This window comes from Amblyomma maculatum, chromosome 1 (assembly GCF_055883805.1).
Source record: "Amblyomma maculatum isolate TAMU_Amacu chromosome 1, ASM5588380v1, whole genome shotgun sequence".
Taxonomy (NCBI): domain Eukaryota; kingdom Metazoa; phylum Arthropoda; class Arachnida; order Ixodida; family Ixodidae; genus Amblyomma; species Amblyomma maculatum.
Window position 1 is genome coordinate 236,895,872 of NC_139344.1, and position 6,045 is coordinate 236,901,916.

The window sequence follows — 6,045 nt, forward strand, 5'->3', positions numbered from 1 at the left end:
CCGAGTTAGGCACGGTGCGACCAGCCACCATGGGCTGAAAGCGAGCAACAATCGCGTGCCTCCCGCCGACTGCGACGCCGTAAACGTCCAGATGTCCATGCCCATCGGCGGGCACCTCAGCTGGCACCGAGGCAGGGATGGTGCGACCAGCCACAATGAGCTAGATGGAGTCAACGATCACGTTCCTCGCGCCGACTGCGACGCCGTCAACATCTGTCTATGCCGCCCGGAGGGCCCCTCAGCTGGCTCCGAGGCAGGGACGGTGCGACCAGCTACCATGGGCTGGACGCGGGCAACGATCGTGTGCCTCCGGCCGGCTGAGACAGCGCCTACGTTCAGCTGTCCATGCTGACCGGTGGGCTCCTTAGCTGGCACAGATGCAGGGTTAGACGCCGCAAAGACATCAAGATGGGAACAGTGGGCTTTGCCTTTAGAAGGGGGAGCCGACAGGGACAAGGTCGAGAACCAGGTGGGTGAGGTAAAAATACGAGCCACGATGGCGCTGCAGGCCATCCGCAGTAAAACATTAGAGGGTTTCTAAGATGTCTATAAGAGGAGAATGGCGAAAGCCTACCCTTCCTATCCTATAATTTGCCTACCATCGTTAGCCTCTTGTCGGCATTCGTTGCAGTGCTCCATATAATTATATTGCCGCGGAACCTTCAAAACTGTATTTGTTTTTTAACAGCCGCCGGCACGCGGCCTTATCACTCGGATTCTGGATCGCGTATCAGTTCCGTATTCTTTGTTTGTTAATGCTCGATGTCGCGAGTCACACCTTTATCAGATTCATTGTAGCGCAAGATGCACCGAGATCTATCTCGAAGGTTCCGACCACTCGTGTGTCTTTCTGCAATGTTCCAACCTGTGCTGGTAGCTGTTTGCGACGTTATCTAGGTTTTTCTGAGCAGCCTTTAAATTGATCGTTGACTAGTGCGACGGGCATTCTTTGTTCGACGATCGACGAGAACGTTTGTTGCTATCGCCGCCGCCGAGTTGCTAAGTTCTTTTGCGGGCGCAAGTCAGCCCAATAAAGAGTTAATTTCAGTACCATCAAGCCTGTGTCTTCTTTTGGCGTCAACGGCCTTGTCACCACTACGTGCCATCTGGTGGAGGTGCTGCCTTTAATCCTTCAAGCGAAGACCCCAGCCTTGTTCCTGTCGCCCTGGGGGACCAGCCTACAGGTCACCGAACCAGCCGCGGACTCCAAGGCCTACAACCGGAACACGGTCTACTGCCTGACCCCGTTCTGCTCAGGAAGGCATGAACTTTGGAAATGGCCCAGCCATCAGCACCAGTCGTCGTCGTGCAGCCCCGGGAGCCACCCCCCCCCCCCCATCTTCCAAGGACTGCCCAGTGAAGATGCGGAATACTGGATGGACCTTTTCGACAGTGTGGCAGAATTGAATGGCTGGAACGACGCTGCTAAACTCAGGCATGTCTATTTTGTTCTCCAAGGACATGCCCGAGTTTGGTTCGAAAATCGCGAGAACTCTTTAAAGGATTGGGAGCCATTCAAAGCAGTTTTTGATGTCTTTTGCAAGTTCTGTCTGAAAATAAAGAGCTCAGGCCCTCCTCCAATCAAGACTTCAACTCCCTAACGAGCCTGCCCTGGCGTACGTTGAGGAGATGAAGCGCCTCTTTCGCCGCGCCGACCCTAACGTGAACGAAGGTGAGAGAGTCAAAATTTTAGTGCGAAGTATTAAAGAGTCGCTTTTTGCAGGTCTTAATTGTGCGAAATCCGTCAAGAACTGTGGCGGAATTTGATACAGAAGAGTCTACCATCGAGAGGACGTTGGACAACCGGATCCGCCATTACAAGCTACCAATTCAACCGGGCTGCTCAGGCCACTACCCCAGCGCATCTACAGGCGGAGAGAATCTTCGGGACCTCATCCGGGAGATCGTGCGAGAGGAGCTCCGCCGATTGATGCCATCATCGCAACAACCAGGTGGCGACGCTCGCGACCGTCGTCCGTGTAGAAGTCCAGCAGGCGCTGGGCGTTCCTCAAGCGACGGCTGCGACTGTTCCAGCACAAGAGGCAAAAGCGATGAACTACGCTGCTGCATTACGTCGCCCTGCGCCCCGACGTGATGACTTTCCGAGCCCTCGCCGCTACCGTCTTGTTCCTGAAAACCGCCCCTTGGCCCCCGCCCGCCAAGCCTACCAACAACCCCCAAGCCCCAGGAAGTGCGACGCCTGGAGGACAGCAAACAACCGGCCATTATGCTTCCACTGCGGTGAGGCCGGCCACATTCTGCGGCACTGCCCGTACCGACGAATCGGTCTCCGCGGATTTGCAATCGACGCTCCACGACCACGCCCAGGTGAACGACCGAAAGAAATCGACAACTATCTGCGTAGCGGTGAGGTTGCGCCACCAAGCCGTCGGTTCAGGTCTCCATCGCCGTACAGGGCCCGCTTTACGTCGCCAGGCTGTAACTATGATGAAAGTGTGCGCGGAAGGTCCCCAAGCCCGCGCAGGGGAAAATAAACACAGCAACCTTTGGAGGTGAGGTTGCTTCACGGCGAAAACACGAAGATCCCCCATTTACTGTAACCCCAAGGGTTACAGTAAATGGACCTACCTACCCTACCAGCTTCGTCGTCCTACAGCACTGTTCCCGCGATGTGATTCTGGGCATGGATTTTCTGAACGAACATCGAGCGATCATCGACCTCCGATCCAAACTCAAGCTCTCGACCGACAAAGCCATACCTGCTACGAGAACTTCGACGCAACATGTCGCCCTCAACGTCCTCGACAAAGAATTGACCGTACCGCCCCGATCAAGCGTCATCGTCCCTCTGGTTACCACAGAAGTCTAAATCACGGAAGGGGTTGTCGAAGGAAACACTCAGTTGTTACTGGGTAGAGGATTTGGCATAGCAAGAGGCATCGTCAGTTTCCGTCATGGACAAGCTGATGTGCTCGTCACGAACTTCACCGACGAATACCGACACCTGAACAAGGGCATGACGATTGCTTTCCTTGAGGAGCTAGCGGACACCCAGGAAGTCTTCGTCCTCCTCAGCCAACTTGAAGACGATGCACCCAACCGAGCCAAGCAGCCCAATTTCGACATTAACCCGGCGCTCCCCCGAGACAGTCAAGACCGGATTCGCACTCTTCATGAAAACTACAGCGAGTGCTTTTCTTCGGCGTCGAAGGTGCGGCAAACTCCGTTGGCAAAGCATCGCATCATCACGGACGAAAACGCTCGACCGCTACGTCAAAGCCCCTGCCGTATATCGCCACGAGAAAGCTAGGCCATATGCGATCAAGTTACCGAAATGCTGCGTGATGACGTGATCCAGCCATCCAACAGCCCCTGGGCGGCACCAGTCGTTTTCATCATCATCATCATCATCATCATCAGCCTGATTATACCCACTGCAGGGCGAAGGCCTCTCCCATATCTCTCCACTTAACCCGGTTCTGTGCTAGCTGCATCCACTTGACCCCTGCGAACTTCTTAATCTCATCCGCCCACCTAACTTTCTGCCGCCCCCCTAACTTTTCACCAGTCGTTTTGGTGAAAAATAAAGGCGGCACACTTCGCTTCTGCGTTGATTACCGCCGCTTGAATAGCATAACTAAGAAGGATGTCTACCCGCTTCCCCGCAACAACGACACTCTCTACCGGCTCTGCAATGCAAGGTACTTCTCATCGATGGACTTGAAGAGCGGATATTGGCAAATTGAGGTCGACGAAAGAGATCGCGAGAAGACCGCATTCATCACACCGGACGGCCTTTTTGAGTTCAAGGTGATGCCATTTGGCCTCTGCTCCGACCAGCCACATTTCTCCGACCACATTTCTCTGCTCCGACCAGCCACATTGCTCTGACCAGCCACATTTCAACGAGTAATGGACACAGTCCTGGAGGGCTTGAAGTGGAAAATTTGTTTGGTATATTTGGACGACGTTGTTGTCTTCTCGTCAAACTTTCAAGACCACCTGAAACGACTGCAGACGGTGCTGGAAGCCGTCAAGTCATCAGGACTAACGCTAAAAGCAGAGAAGTGCCACTTCGCCTACGGAGAACTGCGATTCCTAGGTCACATTGTCCGCAAGGATGGTATTCGCCCAGACCCGGAGAAAACAGCTGCAATCGCAAAATTCTCACCGCCTGCTGACAAGAAAGTTGTGCGCCGATTTTTTGGGCTGTGCACTTATTATCGACGATTTGTCAGAAACTTTGCGCGCATCGCCGAACCGTTGACGCAGCTTACAAAGGCTGACGTACCCATCTTTTAAATGGGAAGCGCTGCAAGGAGAAGCCTTCCACGAACTTAAGCGCCGCCTGCAGTGCCCTCCTGTACTTGGCCACTTTGATTAAACGCCGAAACCGAAATTCACACCGACGCGAGCAGTGTGGGCCTATAGGAGCCGTTCTCGTCCAGAAGAGTGCCGGACAGGAGAAAGTAATCGCCTACGCTAGAAAGTCCCTCACAAAAGCCGAAGTCAATTACTCGACGACCGAGAAGGAGTGTCTCGCGATCATCTGGGCCATTTCTAAGATTCGTCCACACCTATACGGCCGACCATTCAAAGCGACCATCACGCGCTCTGCTGGCTGGCTAATTTGAAAGATCCCTCCGGCCGCCTTGCCAGATGGAGCCTACGACTTCAAGAATTTGACTTGACTGTAGTCTATAAGTCGGGCCGGAAGCATTCCGACGCAGACTGCTTATCCCGCGCTCCCGTCGACGCTCCACAGAAGGACGATGACGACGACGCATTTCTGGGGCCGGTAAGCGCCAGCAGTTTCGCAGAACAACAGCGATCAGACCCTGAGCTGATTACTTCGAAGAAAAGACCGCTTCCCCTTTATCACATTTATCACCGTTCGCGTTAAGCAATGGCCTCCTCGTGAAGAAGAGCTTCGCACCCAACAGGACAGCGCAACTTCTCGTAGCGCCTAAAAACCTCCGGCAGGAAATTCTGCAGGCGTTGCATGATGAGCCCACAGCAGGCAATCTCGGATTTGCACGCACGTTGCGTCGAATCCAGGAGAAGTACTACTGGCCGCGACTGCCTGCCGAAGTTGCCCACTACGTGAAGACATGTCGTGAGTGCCAACGACGCAAGACGCCGCCTATCAGACCAGCAGGACTACTAAACCCGATTCCGCCCCAAGACCTGCCCTTTCAACAAATTGTGATGGACCTCTTCGGCCCCTCTCCAGCTTCGTCTATGGGTAACATCGTGGCCACTGACTACCTTACCCGTTACGCCGAAGCAAAAGCGCTACCAAATGGTACCGCGGCAGAAGTCGCCAAATTTTTTGTCGAACAAATTCTTTTGCGACACGGTGCCCCAGAAGTGCTCATCACGGACAGGGGAACGGCGTTTACGGCAGAGTTGACTCAAGCCATCCTAGAATACAGTCATACAAGCCATCGACGAACAACTGCGTACCATCCCCAGACCAATGGCCTTACGGAGCGCCTGAACAAAACGATCGCGGACATGGTCGCCATGTACGTCGACACTGAACACGAGACCTGGAACGCCATCTTACCGCACGTGATCTTAGCGTATAACACGGCAGTCCAGGAGACGACCAGAGTTCAAGCTTGTGTACGGCAGGGAGCCCACGACGACGCTCGACGCAATGCTGCCGCACGTAACCAACGAGGACAACCTTGACGTCGCCGCCTACCTGCAGCGTGCAGAGGAAGTCCGATAACTCGCACGGCTGCGTATTAAAGACCAATAGCCAACGATACAACTTACGACGACGCCACGCAGAGTACAATCCAGGAGACCAAGTGTGGGTTTGGACACCAATTCGCCGTCGCGGATTAAGTGAAAAATTGTTGCGTCGATACTTTGGGCCGTACAAAATCAATCGCAGCGTCGGACCTCTGGACTATGAAGTCATTCCCGACGGAACGTCGGTATCACAACCATAGAGAAAGAGATTGATAAAGAGCGGACACTCCCATAGGGCCCAGCGGCAACTACTTCCGGTCTTGCTGAAAGGCGCGTGATTTGAATGCTAGCATGCGCTGCGCCCTTCCCTGCCCTTTTGGC